At 47.3% G+C, this 21,494-nt stretch overlaps 1 protein-coding gene across 2 annotated transcripts in view; it reads left to right on the forward strand.

The window, feature by feature from the left end:
* The first annotated feature begins 901 nt into the window (after window positions 1-901).
* DAB1 (DAB adaptor protein 1) overlaps window positions 902-21,494 on the forward strand; it is a 1,237,060-nt gene continuing 1,216,467 nt past the window's right edge. For both annotated transcript variants that reach the window (XM_055138597.1, XM_055138598.1), the window contains exon 1: window positions 902-1,119. The gene's annotated coding sequence lies outside the window, so the exon portion shown is untranslated. The remainder of the gene's footprint in view (window positions 1,120-21,494) is intronic.

Genomic DNA, 21,494 nt, shown 5'->3' on the forward strand with positions numbered 1-21,494 from the left:
CCTTGTACTAGGGAACGAGTTTCCAAGGAATACAGATCATCTATGTTGTTGGAAAGTCCCACCCAATACTGTACACCAGAGAATAACACATACAAGCCACAACAAAGCTGTGGCCTATTACTGATACATTATTCCTGTGGAAAGGACAGACAGGTATCAGGGGAAGGAAGAAAAGCCCTATGATTTGGGGACACTTAACAGGTATCAAGTTCTGCATTTGTCCACTTGACTCTCACAATCCTACGAGACATAATCTTCCCTTAAGCTTACTAGAGGCGCCAGCACCATGCTTGGCCTGTCCCTGTACTGACACATCACAGAATCACGCGGGTGGTGTGTGTGTGTGTGTGTGTGTGTGTGTGTGTGTGTGTGTGTGTGTGTGTGTGTAGAGAACTGTGGGTTGTTTTTTTTTTTTTATGGGGTGGGGTATGCACCATATGGAAGTGTGTCTCTGCATCCTCCTGGGTGTGAAGACTTCAGCGGGAAAGAGGCTGCTTCCAGCTCAGGCCAAGACGCCAGCAGCAGCTTGAGAGGGCTCCCTCCAATAAACCCTCACTCCCTGGGAGGGGGGGTTTGGGGTGGGGACCACCTCAGAAGGGGAGGATGACAGCGTCGGTCGCTGTAAATTCGAGTCCTGCCTGGGATCTGAGCGAGGAGAGCGCCGGGAGTGAAAGTCCAAGTCTCCTTCCTCTTGGACGTGCCGCTGCTCCTCTGGCCTGCGCCGGCCTCACCACTGCTTGCTGGCGCCGGCCTTCCGCGCTAGGTGGCGAAATGCTGCGGGGCTCGCCTATTCGGGGGAATGCGGTAGTGATGTATAAGGTATGAAAGATGTGGCCTGCAGAGAGCCGCCACTATCTCTACGGCTGCTGCTGCCGCCGCCGCTGCCGCCGCCGCTGCCGCTGCTGCTGGCAGAGCCGCCGGGAGTGAGCTTCCCAGGTCCGGGATCCCCAGCCCCGCGGAGTCGCCCGCGCGTCCTGGCCCCCCACGGACCTGCCAGCGCCCCCCCGGGGAACAAAAGCGGAGCCCCCCGCCCCCCAACCCCCCCAGCTGTCCCTCTCCTGCAGCCAGAGGATGAGTCGAGAGGGCTGAGCGGAGAGTGTGGTCCTCGGTGCCGGGAAGGTAGGCGGGGAAGGTGTTGCGCTCGCTAGCCCTGTCGTGGGAGACTCGGAGTGGGCGCGCCCGGGCCAGGGCTGGCCCGGGGCGAGGAGCGGGGGGTCCCGCGGGCTCAGCCTGCCCCCCGGGAAGTGTCCATCCATCCGGAACGCGGTGCCCGAGCTAGCCCGCCGCTGCAGGGCTGCCGCTGCGCTCCCGCCGCTGCGAGGGAGACGACCCCCCCAGGGGTAGTCATCCGAGGCGGCTGGAGGAAAAGTCCAGCGCCCCGAGCCCCCCAGCGTGGGCTGCGGAGGGGCTGCCCGCGGCGCGGGGCGGCTCGGGACCCGCTGGCGAGAGCGGGCGGGCGGCGGCTGCAGTGTGCGCAAAGTTTTGGGGGGCGCGCAGAGATGCGCAAGTTGTGGCTGCAGCGGGTGGGCGACCCCCAAGGGGCTCCGGCGGCCACTCCACGAGACTGGGCGCCAGCGGGTTTGGCCACCTCCCGCGCCAGCCCGGGATGGATTGACGCACAACCCTTTAACCCTTGCGGGTCCGGGAGAAACAACTTCCTCCTCGCCAGAGGCGCGGGGACTCCGAGTGGGCAGCGCGGCGGCGCCCAGCGCAGAGCTCCTACGATCTGGCGCGTTTCCTCGCGTGTTCCCGGGTTTCTGTTGCTTTTTTCGGTTCCACTTCTGTGCCCAGAAACCAGGCAAGCTGGATCAGGGGTGAGGCTGGGAGGGCCGGTCTTGCCACCAGTCTCTGATTTTACCCCTCGCCCCATTCTGGATTCACATGACACCCCCTCCCCATTCTTTACCCCCGCATACACACACACACATATATATCTTTACACCCCCGCATACACACACACACACACACTTTGGCTTTTCAATGCTGTCATGAAAAATGAGATGATTAATCAATTAGGTTAGTGGCCAATTAGGCATAACCTTGTAGGAAAATAATTATGCCAGGCTCTCTGGACTCTCGCTGGTGATGAGGTGGGAACGCAGCCCAAGTGGCGGGGCTGTTCCGAAAAGATAGGGCAGATCAGGGAGTGACTGGAAATGTAAGATTAAAAAGATTCAAATGTGTAATGGTGATGGAGATTGTAGGGGTGCAGTGAGGGGTGTGTGTGTGTGTGTGTGTGTGTGTGTGTGTGTGTGTGTGTGTGTGTGTGTGTGTGTGTGGTTTTGGTTCTTCTTTTTTTTTTTTGCAGAGAAAATTAACCCTTAGCAGCACAGTCTGGGTGGACTTTGCAGGCAACACGTTAGGAAGAGCTAACGAAAGGTGTGTCCGCGGCTGGCCAGCCCCAGTCGCCTGGTCTCCCAGGGGCGCTCCCCCGTGAGCCGCCCCCTTTCTTGCCTCACTCCCGTGGCTTCGCTGCCGCGTTGGAAGGCTGAGTTCGGATGCATGCATTTCAGTCGCATGTCCGAGGAATGCGCTGGTGCAGAGCGGGGTTCCAGTGTTGCGCCGGTTTTTTTTTTTTGCCTTCCGAGGAAGAGGAAAAGGAGGCACATCATTCCACCAGCTCCTGTTTAATCAAGCCGTTGTGACCCGGGTGCCAAAGGGAGGCCGGCGTCTTCTCCCAGGGCTGGGGATTTCTCCTGCTGAAGGGGGCTTGCCTTTTCCTCGCGTGGAAGGACTGGCGGGGTTTGGCACTGCAGTATTACAATACAGCCATATTAAAGAGGTCTTCAGAGCCTTAGAGCTCCACCACTGCAGACCCAGCCTCAACGGACTTTCCTGCTCAAATCCTCCAGCTGGGGGAGGGAGAGGGCGCGTCTGCAGGGGCTCCCTCACCAACACCCCCTGCATCTGGCGCGTTTTAACCCTCCGAAGTCTCTGTGTTAATGCTTTCCCGTTCTGGTAAAGGTATCTGGTCTTTAGTCGATTTCTGTTCTGAAGACTGAAACCTAGAGGTGTTCCCAGGGCGGAGGATTTTTTTTTTTGCAACAGGTCCGGGATTTGAATTTTCCAATCCCAGGTGCTTCCTCCTTTCCCCGGACATTTAGCAACCTTCTCCCCACCGCCTTTCTCCCTGGATGACCTGACCATGTTGGGCTTAGGGGGTCTCTAACATGCCCCCCGCAGTGCTAACAGGAGCTGCTTCTCAATTTTATGGCTTTTCCTCTTTCCTCAGTGGAGCTGGAGAAGTAGCTGAGCAGTGCCTGTGCCAGCTGCAATGCTGCCCCCTCGCCCAGTGGTAGGGATGGGAACTGGCCGGCTGGGGCTGATTAGCAAATAGGAATTGCTCATCTGGAAGGCTGCCTGGTGATACTGGTGCCCAGGGACGACTGGGAGCCTCAGGTTCTCCCTCCCCGCCCCCCCCCCAAATGTAACAACGAAGAGGGCTACCCACCTATCCCTTGCTCTTTTCCAAGAATTATACATTTTCTTGAGATTGGATTCGTCTCCTTACATATTTGTTGGTCAGACTCTTGTCTGAAGAGACCTTGTGCCTTCTCTTAAAATTGAAATTCACATACACACAGGAGAGGAGGAAGAGGGGAGAATCCGTGTCAAGTGAGATAGAGAGTGACAGCAACTTCAGATTCAGCCAGACAGTGGAAATGAGGTAGGAGAACTGAAGCATGAGAGAAGTGGATGGGGGTGGAGCGCTGAGGGTTGGGGGAGGTGGAGAAAGAGGAGACAGAGGCAGGGGAATCATTCCAGGAGCAATTATCACTCAAGGAACAGGAGAGCAGCCCTCTCCCAGCCCCCACTCCCCTCTCCAGCAAACTCTTATTTTGATTATTTGGCTTGGCACTAATGGGAGGAAAAACCAAACTGTAAAGACACAATTCCAGATAGACTGGCTTTTGGCATGCAGTTCTGACATGATCAGACAATTGCTCATGAAATAAGCGTAAGTAGCTGTGCTATCGAAAACTGTTCACTCTTGGGCTGGAGCAATAGTACAATGGGTAGGGCACTTGCCTTGTACGTGGCCGATCCAGATTCAATCCCCGGCACCCCATATAGTCTCTGGAGCACCGCCAGGAGTAGCACTGTAGCACTGTTATTCCATTATTTATCGATTTGCTCTGAGTGGGCACCAGTAACGGCTCCATTGTGAGACTTGTTACTGTTGTTGGCATATAAAATATGCCACGAGTAGCTTGCCAGACTCTACCGTGCAGGCGGGATACTCTCAGTAGCTTGCTGGGTTCTCCAAGAGGGATGGAGAAATCGAACCCTGGTCGGCCATGTGCAAGGTAAACACCCTACCCGCTGTGTTATGGCTCCAGTTGGGAGTAATACCTGAATATCTCCAATGTGACCCAACCAGGAGTAATCCCTTAGCATCTCCAGTGTGACCCAAAAAGCAAGGAGGAGGAAGAGGAGGAAGTGGGGGAGGAGAAAGAGAAGAGGAAGAGGAAAGAAAGAAGAAGAAAACTATATTCATTCTGTGTATTGTTTCTTCCTTGACTGGGGCCTCTAGTGGCTGACTGGAGGGCAGCTGTTTGCTTAACACACATGCTTTGTGTGACCTCACAGCACTCCTGTTTAGGTCAAAGTAGAACCCTTCAATCCCCTGTTTCCCACAAACAGGGCATCAGATCAAATCAGAAAGGGAAGATATTTCTTAATTGAAAAGATCTCCCAATCCCTTCTATGGAACGGGCAACTTTTTTTCTTTTTTTTGCTTGTTGGGTCACACCTGGAGATGCACAGAGGTTACTCCTGGCTCTGCACTCAGGAATTACCCCTGGCGGTGCTCAGGGGACCATATGGGATGCTGGGAATCGAACCCGGGTCGGCCGTGTGCAAGGCAAACGCCCTACCTGCTGTGCTATTGCTCCAGCCCCAGAATGGGCAACATTTTTTAAAAGTGCATTTTGAAGTTGATTTTGCCTGGGGTGGGGAGGCGGGGCGGGGAGAAAAATGAAGGCTGGTCAAGCAAGCTCTCTTGAGCAGCTCTCTTTGTGCCTCCTGGAACAAAGAGTGAAAGGCAAGTGATTCCAACTCACCTTCCCCTCTCTCATCCCCTTGTCCCTATTCCAGTCCATCCCTGGAGCCTCCCAATTCATCTCCCTGCTCTTTGGGCCCTCACCACAGCTCTGATATGTAGCACTGTAGCACTGTCACACTGTGGCCCCATTGTTCATCAGTTTGCTTGAGTGGGCACCAGTAACGTCTCCATTGTGAGACTTGTTACTGTTTTTGGCATATCGAATATGCCACGGGTAGCTTGCCAGGCTCTGCCGTGTGGGCGGGATACTCTTGGTAGCTTACTGGGCTCTCCAAGAGGGATAGAGGAATCGAACCTGGGTCAGCAAATGCCCTACTTGCTGTGCTATTGCTCCAGTCCTGATATGATTTTCTTAAAATATAGCTTTGATCATATTACTCCAACATCAAAAAAGATTTTTTTAACAAAGGGCCCTGTTGCCTGAAGCCTATTAGGCAAAGCTCTGACCATAGACTTCAAGATGTTTCATGGGCTTGCTTTCTTCCTCCCTCTCTCACACTTGCACACATACATAGCCACATAGGCAAGCATAACATAGTATGGACCCAGGTGCGCAGGTTCAGCAATATGCTCTCTCACCTCCAAACACACTTACACATAAGCCTTCCATTCCTTTGCAGGTACTCTCTCTTGCCTTGCCCGAATATACAATTCTCATTACCTGGTGACCTCGACTTCTCCTTCAGTATCTGCTTCCAAGGCAATGTCAGACGCTGCTTTCCTCCAGAAGCTTGCATCCCTTTCAAAAACTTCTAATGCTTTTCTCTTTAAAGTCTGTGTGAGACTTCTGTGTGTGCATTTGTCCCTCCCAGTAGTTTGTAAGTTCTTTCAGTCAGGAGTAACTGGTCCACCACTCCCATTCGTTGGTAAAGCACAGCGCTGGGCCACAGAGTGTCTGATATTAATGGGTCATTATAAGAGCTTTTAGGGGATGATTAACATTCATGACATCTTTTTCACATATTTCTTATTTTCGCATACTCAGTTTTTGGTCTGTGTTTCAAAAACAATGCACATATTAAAAATTCAAATGATACATGTTTATAAAAAATTATACACATATGTTAAAAGTGACTACCTTCCTCACGAAAATCACTGTATCACTGTATCACTGTCACCCCACTGACAAATTAAATTAACATCGATTTGCTTGAGTGGGCACCAGTAACGTCTCCATTTGTCCTAGCGCTGAAATTTTAGCAGCCTCTCTTTATTCCTTCTTCCCAGCAGTACCGCATTGGAGGCTCTTTCAGGGTAAGGGAAATGAGACCCATCATTATTACTGTATTTGGCATATTGAATAAGCCACAGAGAGCTTGCCAGGCTCTGTTGTGTGGGCAGGATGCTCTCGGTACCTTGTCAGGTTCTCCGAGAGGGAGAACTAGGGTATAAGAAGTCAAATGGCCACAAATTTGGCTTCTGAGAGCATTGTTTTATAGTCTCTGGATCTTGATTGTTGATGGGATTACACGGCACCAGGGGCAGGTGTGGCTGCTAAAATACTGGATAATGGGGGATCTGGGTGGCAAGATCCAGAGACTATAAAACAATGCTCCTGGAAGAGAGCAACCCAGAGACTCTTGCCCCCGCGCCTGGCTGTCTTCACTGGGGCCCCTCAGAGTGAGGCGGGTTAAGGTTCTTTCGGCCCTGAATAGAGCCCCAGCAGCCGAAGACCTCCAGAACCCAGACACAGATGTGCTCAAGGATCCTCTCCACAAGTTTGGATGAGCCTCACTCAAGAAGGAACCAGCAGAGGAACCCAGGTGTGTAGGACCCGGGGCTGAGATCTCCAAGCCTGCTTGGATATTGGGACTGGGCCTCCTCCACCCAGACCACCCATTTTCCAGTAGCTTGGCAGCCACACACTCACGAACATATACTCCTAAAATTTTTTTAGTTTTTTTTATTTTTTGAGCTCAGTGCTCAACCTACATGTTCACAATTGCTTTTCTAAGTGGCAATATCCCTTTACAGACGAGAAACAGAGGCACACACAAGGTGGACATCAGTTGGCCTCTCCTCTGTAGCCAGGAAGAAGTGACAGGTGCAGAATCCAGGTTTTTTTTTCCCAGAAATAAAGGAGAGTTGAGAGTCTTTTTTTAAATTATTTTTTTAATTGAATCACCATGTGGAAAGTTAGAAAGCTTTCAGACTTAAGTCTCAGTTACACAATGCTCAAAAACCCATCCCTTCACCAGTGCACATATTCCACCACCAAAAACCACAATAAACCTCCCCCCCTCCACTTCACCCCCCATTGGCCCCCACCCCGCCTGTGTAGCTGATAAATTTCACTTTAATTTCTCTTTACTTTGATTATATGACTTGAGAGTCTTAAGGCCTGTTATTACAGGACTGGAACTGGGACCCTTTGTCTGGCTGAAACATCACTTCTCATTTTTGTTCTCTACTTACTTTCTTCTTGGACTGGAGCTATAGCACAGCGGGTAAGGGTGTTTACCTTGCACCCACCTGGGTTCGATTCCTCTGTTCCTCTTGGAGAGCCCGGAAAACTACTGAGAGTACTCCGCCCGCATGGCAGAGCCTGGCAAGCTACCCGTGGCGTATTCAATATGCCAAAAACAGTAACAAGTCCCCAAATGGAGATGTTACTGGTGCCCACTCAAGCAAATTGATGAACAACAGGAAGACAGTGCTACAGTCCTTACTTTCTTACTTATCCTAGTTGCTGCTCTTGAAATTCAGCAAAGCACGAAATGATAGATTTTGGGGGGCCTGGTTTATTTTTCCATCCTTCACCCATTGCTCAGAAAAATCACTGTTTAAAAACAGAGAGGCTTTGCAGTTTAGGAACTTGAGTTATTTTTCTCACTCCACTCTTGGGAGTATGATGGATCACCTGATAGTTCTCCATGTTTCCTTCAACTCCCTGGAAATGGAGCAACACTTGCCATACTTCTTAATATACAGGAAAGTTTCCGGAGCCCATGAGTTTAACAACTGCTCAGAAAGTGAGGGTCACCTTGAGAGGAGGGAGTTGAAATCAACTCAAGTTAAAATCATTTTCCTACGCTGTGTGACCCTGATTGGACTGGGATGGAAGTAAACAATACACAAAAACTCTTTATTGGTGACAGTCCAAGAACCTTGCCTTATTCACAGCTATATGCTTGTGCCTAGAAAATCTGCTATAGTGTGCTGGAGGACAAGACATCAGTGACATCAGACAGATTTTCAATTTATTTTGTAAAGCCCATGCAGTTCTGATCTTGAAGGGCACAGAATTAAGCAAGAATGAATACCAAATGAAGAATTCATTTGTATTCATAGGCTTTTAATAAATAAATGACTTTTTTTTTCCTAAAATGAGCTCTGAGCCATAGGTCTTGAGACTTCTTGTTTAATTAACATGCAGAATACAACTTCTAGTTTCAAAATTAACATTTTAGTTTTTTTGGATGCTTGAGCTTTAGCTCTATAGTGACATTTTTTTTCTCCAAGCAAATATTTACAGCCAAGTGGGAAACTGACAGGAAGGAGAGTTTAAGTGAAAATGTTACCAAACTGAAGTTTACATTGGAGAGAAACACATGGTGGCACCATGGACAGAGTCCTAAGCACTCAAAATATTTGTCAATTTTTAGAATCTGGAGAAACCCAGTCATTTTCATTTAATGTTAACTTTAGAAGTCACATTTCATGGCATGCGTGATGGAGGCCACTTCTACTCCTTATCTGTTTGGTTTATTATCATCCTGGAATTCCAGCCATTTGCTTCTTTATCTTCTGCAGCAGACAGCTTGAGAGTTGGTCCTCATGTTTATTTCTGTCTCCACACTCTTATATATGCAGTTCATCTTGCCTGGAACATCCTTCCTTGTCGATGCTCTTCCCAACCCAGTGCACTTTCAGAGCTGAGGTCAATTACCTTATCCTGCATGGGTCTTGGTTATTTCCAATTAACAGTAAACGGAAGTGCTATTGATTTTATCACTGAATTTTTAAAAAAATCATTTAAGTTAATCATAAAAGATGCAAAAGCATATAGAAATATAAGGCAATTGTAAAGTCTGTGAAATTCTAGTAATTTTGTGTTGTCTATGATCTCATGAAAAACCTTTCACGGATCTCTGTAGATATACAGTAGTCTGTGTGAATAGATATAATTTTAGATACTGTGTATTATTAGGCATACTGTTTACTTTTTATCCTAGACATTAATTTTTTGTTTGTCTATTTACTCTCGTTGGTGTCACAAATTAATCTAACAATCTAGATGCCTTTTCTATCTTCCTCAGCCCTCTAACATTTGTACATATTTGCTCACACATACATACTTACACACAGAGGGATTTTTGTCATTGATTTAATGAATGAGATCATATAAGCATTCCTTGCTCTATTGCTAAAAATACTATGGAAAACCATATCTTTCAGTCCTCCCTAAGTCAATTGGTGTAATCTTTTCAATCGTTGTGTAAGTACCAAAGGTATGAATGTAGCACAGATTTTCCAACCATTTCCATACTAATGGGCATTTATAGTCAGGCCTCTGAATACATAGGTTCTGCCTCCACAGGATCAACCAACTGCAGATGGAAAGTAGTTATGTAGTTAGGCCAGTGGTTGTTACGGTAGTGAAAAAGAACAGGCTACAAGATATTTTTTTTTGTTCTTGAACAATAAATTTAGCAACTATTTACATAGCATTTACTGTTAGATATTATAAATAATCTAGAGATGATTTAACTACATGGAGATCCTAGGTGAGATTCAAAAACTTTGCTGTTTTACATAGTAGCACTGTAGCACTGTCTTCCTGTTGTTTATCGATTTGCTTGAGCGGGCACCAGTAATGCCTCCATTGTGAGACCTGTTGTTACTGTTTTTGGCATATCAAATACGCCATGGGTAGCTTGCCAGGCTCTGCCATGTGGGCGGAATACTCTTGGTAGCTTGCCGGGCTCTCCGAGAGGGACAGAGGAATCGAACCCAGGTTGGCTGCGTGTAAGGCAAATGCCCTACCCTCTGTGCTGTCACTCCAGTCCCACTGTTTTACGTAAAAGACTTAATTTTGGTTTGGGGGGGACAATCGTCCTGGAACCAATTACCTGTAGCTACTGAAGGACAAGTGTAGTTTTGTTTCTTCTTTGTTTATAAACAAATGCTGAAATCGGCAGCTGTGCTCCTTTATTGCAGACTGGTGATGCTTTAACATTTATGAGTAAATTCCCAAAGCTAATATTTCTGAGTCAGAAATGTGATTTTCAAAGTTTTAATAGATGATGCCATGTTTTTTTCCCCAAAGAAAATGCAATCATTTGTGTTTCCATTAACCCATGTGTTGTATATTTCCCACTTTATGTTCACTGGAAGTTCCCATGTTTTTCTATACTTTTACCACCCTTATAGGCAGCCAGTGATACCTCATTACTACTATTATGTATTTTCTTGATACACCCCACAGAGGAGCATAATTTCACATTCACTGGGCGTTTGAATTTGTTTCTTGATGGAGAGCTAATATATCGTCTTTACCCATTTTCTTTTGAATGATTTTTCTTTTCCTTATCTTTCTGTAAGGTTCCTTTTTATTATAGATAGCAATCTTTTTTCTTTCATCTATATTTCATATGATTGTTCTACCCTAGAGGTTTGATCTAGTGTTACAATGATCTCTTTATTTGTCTGTGTCCAAACTAGACCATGAGTTGCTGCACAGCAAAGGTATGTCTGATTTATCTCTGGGATATCACACCTGCCCGTAGACATTTCAGGCAAGTCCGAAAGAAAAGATTCAGAATAAATAGCTGTGATGCTGCCTACATACATGCTCCCCAAATATGTTTCATTTAACATCATATTGTATTAAGTAGTTTACATGTGTGGTGTCCCATAGTCTGAGATGCTTCAAAGAGAAGGTCTAATGTTGGGGGGACTGGTGTGAAAGTATTGAATGTAATCTATTATAGTGAACAACTTTATGAAAATAAATTTTAAAAACACACACAAAAAAGAAAAATTTCAAGATGACTAACATTAAAATATTTCTAAGTGAATTACAACTTCCCTGATTTTTAACATAGAGTATGACTCAGAAATACCATCATGAACACTAATTACTATCCCAGGCTATAAACTTCATATTCTTAAGGGCAATTTCAAGACACAGACCTAATTGCTCCTATATACAAGTGACCCCAGGATATGAATGTAGATGAAAAAAATTATTTGATTTGACTTTGGGGCCACCCTGATGATGCTCAGGGATTACTGCTGGCTCTGCACTCAGGAATCACACTGGGTGGTGCTTGGGGAACCATATGGGAAAATCAAACTTGGATTGGCTGTTGGCAAGACAAGCCTCTTACCTGCTGTACTATTTCTCTAGGTCCTGAATATGGGTTTTAAATGAGTTTATTGGGCCATAGAGATAATACAAGAAGTAAGGCATTTGTCTTGCATATAGCTGACCCTGGATCAATCCCTAGCACTTCATGTTGTCCCCCAAACACTCCTAGGGCTGAAGTAAACCCTGAACACAGAACCAGGGATAGTAGCTCCTGAGTGTCACCAGGTGTGGCCCCCAAACCAAAATAAATAAATGTCTATTTCTAAATACTTTCTAAATAGTCCATGAAGGTCCATGTAAAGTCTGTGAGATAGACCCTTACAAAGTTGTTCATAATTAGGTTTCAGTCATACAATGTTCCAACACCCATTCCTTCACCAGTGTACATTTTTCAGCACCAGTGTCCCCAGGTTCACTCCCATCACTGCTTCCCCTGTGCCCTGCCTGCCTCTCTCTCTCTCTCTCTCTCTCTCTCTCTCTCTCTCTCTCTCTCTCTCTCTCTCTCTGGGCATTTTGGGCATTGTGGTTTGTGGTTTGCAATACAAATACTGAAAGGTTTATCAGAGCATTGCCTTTAATCTGGGAGATTATGTGCTAGAATCGGAGTGCTGTATTAGAAGACAGGAAGAACAGACATTGGTGGGCACACTATCATTTCCCATTTTCGCTCGCAGTTGCCTACTTTTGCTCCTCACACCCACTGTTGCGTAGAATGTCATACAGTTGCTTCACGGTGACAGCTTTGTGTCTCCTTCTTTTAGTGATGGAAAAATGTAAAGAGGAGCATTGAGCATGCTGATGACACGGAGCTTGGACCAGAAATCTTTGGCGTTCTTGGCTGATTACCCTTTAATTTAGCGCCGGCCTTGGCTGGTCCCTCATGGAGCCACTTAAGGTTAATTATTCCCATTTCTCGCTCATCTCTCAATTTCAATTATGAGAGGTTCAGGTGTGGAGACCACGTGCTTTGGAAACAGGTGTGGGGGGCAGCTCTGTGAGTGGCAAGGACAAATCAGCCCCCCGCAAGTAATACAAGTGAGCCAAGGGTTTGCGATTATGACCTCTCCTGTGGAAAGGGCCTCCAGGTAATCAGATTGCATCTGCTAACTGAATTTTCCACACTCCACGGACTCTGTCTCCTTCCTGATTAGCACAGAAGCATCCTCCTACTTACTCTGGACTGACGTGGAATTTGGGTTTGCTCCAGCCAAATGACTGATTCTAACTCATCTCACCCTGATTCCCCAGCCCATAGGCAGTCTCTTTTGTCTTAGGAGGGAGAGATCTTGGCTATGAACTCTCAGGCTCTTTCTCTTCAACTTGAAGTGGAAGTTAAGCGCTGAACTTAGACGAAGATGAGAACATGGGTCTTGTTTCTATTAAAACTTGATGGCAGATAAGCTTGTTCAACTACAACAGATTTCTGGAACTTTCTATGAAATGTTGGTCTGATGTGGATGCCAGTAAGCTCCTTTTCTTCTGTAGGAGGAACAGGAGAGGTATATTCCCAAGGAGAGCAGTAAATGAGGTTCTTCCATGGTCTTGGTTGGAGATGCCATAATTTAGGCAGAAAGGAATTTGTTAGTGGGCATTGTATAGCTTACAGTATTCCAGGGGGGGCCTGGGTACCAAGTGTGGATATTCAAACAGTCACCCAGTCACACTATGGAATTGTTAGGGTGTAGCTACACCATTGCCAGGGACAGATAAAAGGATCTTTGTCTCCGTTGTTCCAGAAAAGCAATATTTTTTTTATGCCCATGGTAGGTAGAGCGTATCATTCATGCCCTGCTTACAAGCCTCTTACACTACATTTGTTAGGTGTCACTTCTGGAATCCAGGAATATCAGAAACACAAGAGCGCCCTCGCAGTAATGTCCAAAGTCTTTGACACAGGCTCATATGCTTGCTCTTGCCATACTTGCTTGCCCTCTTCCCATTTCACCCTAGAGTAAAGGCAGCCTCTTTCTTTCTTTCTTTCTTTCTTTCTTTCTTTCTTTCTTTCTTTCTTTCTTTCTTTCTTTCTTTCTTTCTTTCTTTCTTTCTTTCTTTCTTTCTTTCTTTCTTTCTTTCTTTCTTTCTTCCTTCCTTCCTTCCTTCCTTCCTTCCTTCCTTTCTTCCTTTCTTTCTTTTTCTTTCTTTCTCTCTCTCTCTCTCTCTCTCCCTCCCTCCCTCCCTCCCTTCCTTCCTTCCTTCTTTCCTTCCTTCCTTCTTTCCTTCCTTCCTTCCTTCTTCCTTCCTTCCTTCCTTCCTTCCTTCCTTCCTTCCTTCCTTCCTTCCTTCCTTCCTTCCTTTCTTCCTTCCTTCCTTTTTTTTCTTTAGCTTTTTTGGTCACACCCTGCTATGCACAGGGGTTACTCCTGGCTCTGAACTCAGGAATTACTCCTGGTGGTGCTCAGGGAACCAAATGGGATGCTGGGTTGGCCGTGTGCAAGGCAAACACCCTACCCGCTGTACTATTGCTCCAGCCCCCAAACAGCCTCTTTTTTGGAGGGAAGAGGATGGAAATGTTGCTGTCCTATTTTCCTTTTATTGTGGGTGCAGTGAAGTGGGCAGAGCAAGCCTCTTGCCCTGAACCTGAGATGCAGAGTCAAAACCCTGTCCTTCAGGACGCAGCTCAGCCTTCATCACCCCGGAGAGAAGACTCTCCTTGGATTCTTTCTGTTTCTGAGTCTCATTGCCCTCCGATCTTCTTTCCATCCACTCCATGCCCTTTTTCCAGGGTGTGATCCATTTGGAAAGATCTGAGGGGCCCTTGAATCTGCCCCTGCTTTCCCATGCTTCCAGGCCTCTGTGCCTGCTGCCTCCCTGGAATAAGTGCGAAGCCCTTCAGATTACTTTTTCATTTGGTAGATTTCTTCCTGCCCTTCAAGACTCAGGCACCAATTCCTCCAGGAATCTTCTTCCTCCCCACCTAACCCTCTTGCCACTACATTTCCCACATAGTGGCGTCGCCTCTGGCTTGGGTTGCTAATGCAAGTGTCTGAGAGCCTAGTTTTTATCTTTTATCTCTGCATCCCAACGATTAGTGCCCTGTGAGGTTTTCCAAGAACACAGAGAGGTTGTCCAGATGAATAAAGAATGAGCAGTAGAGGCCTGGAGAAAGACTCCGGCTTCACAGCTGGTATCAAACTTTACCACTGCATCGTTTCATAGCACGGGGCATATTAAACATCATGGGGTTGTTGTGGGGAAGTGAAATAAAAAAATTCCTGGGAAAAGTAACGTGAGGCTACACAGGGATTGTTCATATTCAGTAAGTGGAACCGTTCTGATCACAGGAAGCCAGGGTTACTGTGCATACATGGCAGGGGTCAACAGGTCACATTCTAGACCCACATTTCCCAAAGTGGGTTATACCATCTCTGGAGAGCACTGGAATGTTCCTGCGGGGAGGGGGGCAGGAGTAGCCTCTGGTGCAATTGTGGGTGTTTTCTGTGTGTTCATTTTTAGAAGGGAGATTTCTGGGGGTGGGGAGGTGTTGAAAATAGGGGAGTACACCGAGAAAGTCTGGGAACATCTGTTCTACACCCAAGTATAAAGGAGTGCTCTGTGATGTTGCCTACCCACCCCAAATCTTTGAACCCATCAGTGGGTTGAGAGGAGGAGTGAACAGAGAGAGAAATGGCCGGGCATCACCATCTTTTACAAAGTCACTTCCAAGTGACCAAGGGGCAGCATGAGAGAACATATTCTTGTAGAATTACATAGCCTCAGGTAGTTTAGGTTTATTGTGTTTCTCCTGTCACGGTGCTCCCATTCCTCTGTATTTATTTGTAGCTTCTTAGTGTTCTGTTGACTTGTAAATATTGTTTTTCTCTTCTTCTTGAGTCCTTTGCATAGTTTATTCAGAGCTATGTCCTTTTGTATGGACACATCCGTGTGCAAGGCAAATGCCCTCCCCACTGTACCATCACTACTGCCTTTAGTCTTTGCTTTTGAAGCCTGATTAGAAATAGGGCGAGAAGAACTTTAGCCTGGAGGGACCTGAATATTGAGACCTACTTCAGGTGAGATTTTGAGCTCCTTGTTGAGTATCTCTGTCCCAGTTTGCTCCTGATCACCAAGGCCCCATTCAGCCCTGCGATAACTCTGCTTCCAAGAAGCATCCAAGGAACGGAGCTCAGCTTGGAGTTGCTGCCCCAGGCAGCTGCTCTGAGCGGACTGGGAGTGCTCAGTCGCGGTTTGTGTTGTGGCCTCGACCTCCTTCTTGTGCCGTGGATGGTGGAACCAAGGCTCTCAGCCCCTCTCCTTTTCCCTCTGTGCAGCGGGGGTACGGCCGTCCCTGTGTCCTGACGCGAGAACAAAGCAAAGGGGAGGCACGTGAGAGCGAGAGCGAGTTGTGAGGCACCAGACCCGCTGCGACCTGTCAGTCATCCAAGTTTCAGCGTGTGATTCCCACGCACGAACCGTTTGCATTTGCCTTTTGGGTGTTGTGTTTTTGTTCCCCCCTTACCCCCCCCAAACCAAACACCTCATCTCCAAGGAGTCACAGGTCTCTCCAGGGTGGAGTGCGGTGTCGTCTGGGGGCTTTCTGCGCGAGCTCGGTTGGGGCCGCGCGCATGCCTGCCTGAGCACCTCCTGCCCCCTCGGCCGGCCTGGAAGGGAGCCATTTATTCCCTGCTAAATGAGCTGTCCCTGTGCGTCGTGCCCCCCACACCTGGGGCTGCCTTCATGGGAGAACCCAGCCGTGCAGTTCGGGAGGCTCTCGGAGAAGTTTATTAGAAGACAGGAGAAAACATTTGTCTGCAGGGATGGCCCCTCCGTCACTGGCCTCGGCTCATTAGTCAGAGTGGGGTGGGCTGCTTGGGGATGGGGGAGGGAGCGCTGGGTGCTGACCTTGGCTCTCTCGGGTGCTGTGGGGGACAGGGTGGGCATCACCTCTTCCCCAGCCTGCTCTGGCCCTTCCTGCCTCTGCCCCGCCCCCTCATGGCTAATTAGCTCTAATTGGAGGCTTGTGGCTGAATTTGGGGGTTCGGGCAGCATCCCTAAGCTTGCCCCCAGGGCTACCCTACCTTCCCTGCTCCCAGTGCCATTCGACCTGACCCACCCAGGGAGAGGCCTTGCTCAGTGCCCTCGCACCCCCCCCCCCCCCCCACTGTGCCTCACCTGACTCTGGCAGCCCACCAAGTAGCTTCTAGGCAGCCTGTGAAATCGGGACTCACAAGCTCAAATGAGACTATGTGTGTGCTCTGTGGGTCTTCCTCACCTTCATCCTCACCGCCCAGCCCAGGCGCCCAGAGAAGTCTCATGAACTCCCCATGCTGGCTTCCATCCCTGCTTCTTCTGCGTTACTCGGTGCAGGGCCCATCCCCAGCTGCTCTGTATCTCTGAAGCTCAGTTTCCATTGCTGTCGAGTGGGATGGGTGAGAATTAACCCTACCTGGCAGGGTGCTTACAGGTGTTCAATGAGACCAACTCTTGCTTAGAGTTGTATTTTAGTAAATTCTGATAATGATCATTTATTTGTTTGGAGAGCCATTCCTGGTGATATTCAGGGGATACACCTGGATCTGGTTCAGGGATCACTCCTGACAGTACTTGGGGAACTATATGCAGTGTTCCGGATCGAACCTGGTTCGACTGTGTGCAAGACAAATGCCTCACCTGCAGTATTTTCCTCGCCAGCCCAGGGAATGATCATTTCTAATGTGTCGTTAGCTCTCCATGCAACTGGCTGAGGAGGATGCAGGGGCCAGAGGGTGAAGATATTTGACCCCAGTGTTCCACAGCACATTGTAGCAGAGAGATGGAGCATCTGTCTTTACTGCCTTGTTTACTGGAGTTCACATTGGAGAAGCCACTCTCACTCACCTTTTTTCCCCCTCAATTTTCTTCCTTCCTTCCTTTCTCCCTCCCTCCCCCCTCCCTCCCTCCCTCCCTCCCTTCCTTCCTTCCTTCCTTCCTTCCTTCCTTCCTTCCTTCCTTCCTTCCTTCCTTCCTTCCTTCCTTCCTTCCTTCCTTCCTTCCTTCTTCTTCCTTCCTTCCATGCTCAGGGTCTACTCCTGGTACTCAGGGATAGCTCCTGGTGTGCTGCAAGGGGGTTATGTGGTATGGGGGACAAAAACGTGGTGTTAATAAAGCCCGGGTAGTCCATGTACAAGACAAGCACCTACCTGCTGTCTCTCTCTCTCTCTCTCTCTCTCTCTCTCTCTCTCTCTCTCCACAGTCCACTCACCATTTCTCTCAGGCCTCATGAGAGATGTCAGTTCTCAGAATCCCTGAACTATGCAGTGGTTTCACGTTCCAGTGTTTGTAGCTTTGACTGCAGCCAGCCCAGCCCTTTCTGATGTGGTCTGGGGCAATCTGGCTCTGGGAGTCACGGACGAGTCCTTGCTGCACCCTCTATGCCTGTCCCATTCTGAGTCTGAGTACCTCCCGGGAAACAGTTCTTTTCTGTTTCTGCAGTGCCAAGGATCGAACCTAGGGCCTTCCCCATGTAAGACCAGTGCTTCACTGCTCAGCCACATCCCCGCCTCAGACGGGGTTGAATGAATGAATTCTGTATAATGTGATGTTTTTCCAGCTCCCCGGAACTGGGGTTTTGGGACAGCAGAAAGAGGTCCTGCACCAGTGCTGCATGTCCCAACCCCCCTCTCCTTTCTCCAAGGATACACCCCCCCACAGGCTTTTCTGCCCCCACCCAGGGCCAGGTTTCCACTCATTGAGAATGAACCTTCAAGAAAGATCTTTCAAGTTTGTAGGACTCTTGCCTCTGCCTTCAAGAACGCCTGCCTCTCCCCATTTTGTCACCTGGCACGAAGCAGGCCTAAGGTGCAATGGTGTCGAAATGCTAAATGTCTGTTACAAATCATCATGAACAACTTTGTAAACAATTAAAAAATAATAAAACTACAAACTGGGTTTAAGTAAAAAGAATTCTGTTTACTCATTTGAGACCCCCAAGGGCCATGGGTCCTCTTTGTTTAGCTCTCTGTTGTAGCGCCAGCCTGTGGCAGTCAGGACCCAATAAATATTGGCTTAAGGCGTGGGAGAATGAATGCGCGCGTGGGGGGTGGGAGCTGGGGCTGGGGGGAAGCAGCCGCCAGTCCCAGGTGAGCACGTGGTTCCCGGGCCAGGCGCATCTGACGTCTCTTGCTCAGCTGCTGATAAACAGGAGACTTAGCCTCTATTTTTCTCATTATGTTTAAAACCCACGAGTCGCCCAATAGTATAATTTTCTAAGTGGTTTCATTTCAGATCTGCTAATTGAAGAGAACTGAGCTCGCTTTGAAGGCTCACTTTGTGTGTGGCTGTCACTGGTGAGCGTGGAGACGGCTTGTCAATCACTGACAATAGCTTGCCGTTGTGGAATAATTTAAGTTTCCGTCTTTCTTTCACTCAGGCTTTCATAGCCTGTTAGATGTTTTCATACTGAACTGAGAACAGTCTGGGCTGAGAAACTGTCATGGGTACCCGGCGCCGCAATGGAGAATTCTGTTGTGGTTTCAGATTCCTGTGGTCTGGGACTTAAGGGAGCTGAGCAAGGGTGGGGAGCAGGGGAGCCCCAGGCTTGGGAATCAGACCTCCTGGCCCCCAGATTTGAAGTCATTTGCTTTCCTATCCCTATAGCCCTTGGGTGACTGTGATTAGAGCCTCCTTTTTTTTTTTTAAAAAAAAAGACAATTTCATTTCTATAATGAAAGGAGATGTGAGGAGCTTGCACTGGAAGTATGAGGAGAATTAGGGGGGTGATGCAGCTGTCTTCCTTGCAGTGTGTGTGCAGCTTCCGCAGGGAGCTCATTGCCGACAGGATTCCCAAGGGGGCGCCATGTGGTCACCAGGCAGGCCTGGGGGCCAGGTGTCTACATCCCAGAATGTAGTAAGCCAGCTCTGATTGCCCTAACATCCTTGGAAGGGATGCATAGCAAACAGATAATGCAATGTCACCAGTAGTTACTAAATATGAAGAGAAATAAAGCAGAGAGCCAAGGCAGGACCTGCTGTTTCTCTCTAACACGTTTTGATGTGGACACTAAGTATTGTTAACAAAAGCAAGAGGCTGCGCAGCAGATCACTAGAATTTACTTATCTCTCATAACTAAACTTTATACCGGCTCAATCAGATCTCCTCGTGTGCGCCTGGAACCTCGAATCACCAGTCTGTCCTGATTTTGTGGGTTTGACTCTTGCTAATATTTCTAGTCCCGTGACTCTGACAAGTCTCCTGTATGTAGTATGTAGTCTATATTAAGTAGTCACCTATAGTATGTAGTCTCCTGTATGTAGTATATAGTCGTAGTCTCCTGTAGTATGTTGTCTCCTGTATGTAGTATATAGTATGTAGTATATAGTATGTAGTATGCAGTCTCCTGTGTGTAGTATGTAGCATTAAGTGTATAGTCTCCTGTATGTAGTATGCAATTTTTTAAATCCATTTGTCCTTGGCAGTGACACCTGCAGGTAGCTCAGGGGCTATTCCTGGCTTTGTGCTCCTGAGTGACAGCTCGGATTCAGGGGTGGGGGGGCATATGAGGTATCTGGGGTCAAACCAGGGAAGGGGACGGAGAATAGCCACAGGCAAGACAAATGCCTTATCTCATGTACTATCTTTTCAATACCTGCAAACACTTAAGAGTCTCTTGTATAAATACACCTAAGGAAGATTTCTATAGCTCAAGATACTTATAATTTTATTTTTTAAAATTTCTGTTTTAATTTATATTTCCACTATTTTTTGCATGATTTCCATATTTTTTCCAGAGTGTTCATAATTTTAGAGTCCCACCAATCAGTGTCCAGGGTTCTGCTTTTTCTCTTTCCTTGAAGCACTTATTATTTTGTTTATCTGTTTCATCGGAGGGCACACCCAGCAGCTCTTGAGGCTTACTCCTGACTCTGCACTCACGGATCACTCCTATGGAGTTTGGGGAACTTGAGTTGTGCCAGGGATTGAACCTGGGTCGGCCACATAGAAGGCAAATGCCCTAATTGCTATACTACCACTTAGGCCCCCAGCACTTACCTTTAAAAAAATTTAATATAAAATCATGCTAACAGGTGTGAGGTGATAGATATTTCTTTGTGGGTGTTTTATTTACATATTCTCAATGATTCATGATGTTGAACATCTTTTCCATTTACTTGTTGACCATTCATACATCCTATTTAGAGAAATAGTTTTCAATTTGTTCATTTTCAAATTGGCTATTTGATTTTCCACTATTGAATCAAGGAAATACCATACATGTTTTGAATATTAATCTATTATCACATACATCGTTTGCAAATGTTTTCCATTGTTATCTAAGTGGACTTTTAATCTGCTCATTAGCATTTTTTTTGCTTTAACAAAGTCTCTTCTCTCCTCTTCCTCCACCCTCTCCCCCTCCTCCTTCTCCCCCTCCTATTTCCCCCCCTCTTCTTCTTTTGCTATTTGTGCTTGTGCTTTGGGTGTCATATCCAAGAAATCACTTTTTTTTTCTTTTTTTGGGTCATACCTGGCAATGCTCAGGGGTTACTTATGACTCTGCACTCAGAAATTACTCCTGGCAGTGCATAGTGGAAGGGTGGGGTGGGAGTGGGGGCCATATAGGATGCTGGGAGCCAAACCCGGATTGGCTATGTGCAAGGCAAATACGCTACCCACTGCACTGTCTTTCTGCTTTGCCCTGATTCCCTCTCATGCAAGTTTTATAGGCTCAGGTTTTATAGTTTCATCTCTAATCCCTTTTACTATTCCTGAAACTCAGATAGGGCAGGCACAACAAATGACAGGTATTTGCACTGATTTGCTTAAAAGCCAGCAGGCCCAATTTAGAGACCTGGGTTTAGAGTAAGACTCAGGTTTGAATGCAAATTCTGCCACTTTTCTAGACTCTTATTAGGTTGATTAGTTTGATTTCGCTTATTAATGTGCTTTTTGTTTTACCTTGAGCAAATTATTTAATCTTCCTGAATCTGAATGGCTACATCTGTCAGGGGAATGTCCTAGGTGCTGACTTTCCCTGGCTGTCCTGGAGATAAATTGAGCCAGTGTTCATACAATTGAATTAAACGTGATGTCTGACTTTTTCCTGTTCTCACAGACAAATGGGAATCCCGAGTTTATCAAAAGGAGTCATTTCTTGGACAGGTTAGCTCTTCACATAGCACAAAATTATCAACCCTGTTTTA

Source organism: Sorex araneus, chromosome 5 (genome assembly GCF_027595985.1).
Source record: "Sorex araneus isolate mSorAra2 chromosome 5, mSorAra2.pri, whole genome shotgun sequence".
In the NCBI taxonomy this organism is placed as follows: Eukaryota; Metazoa; Chordata; class Mammalia; order Eulipotyphla; family Soricidae; genus Sorex; species Sorex araneus.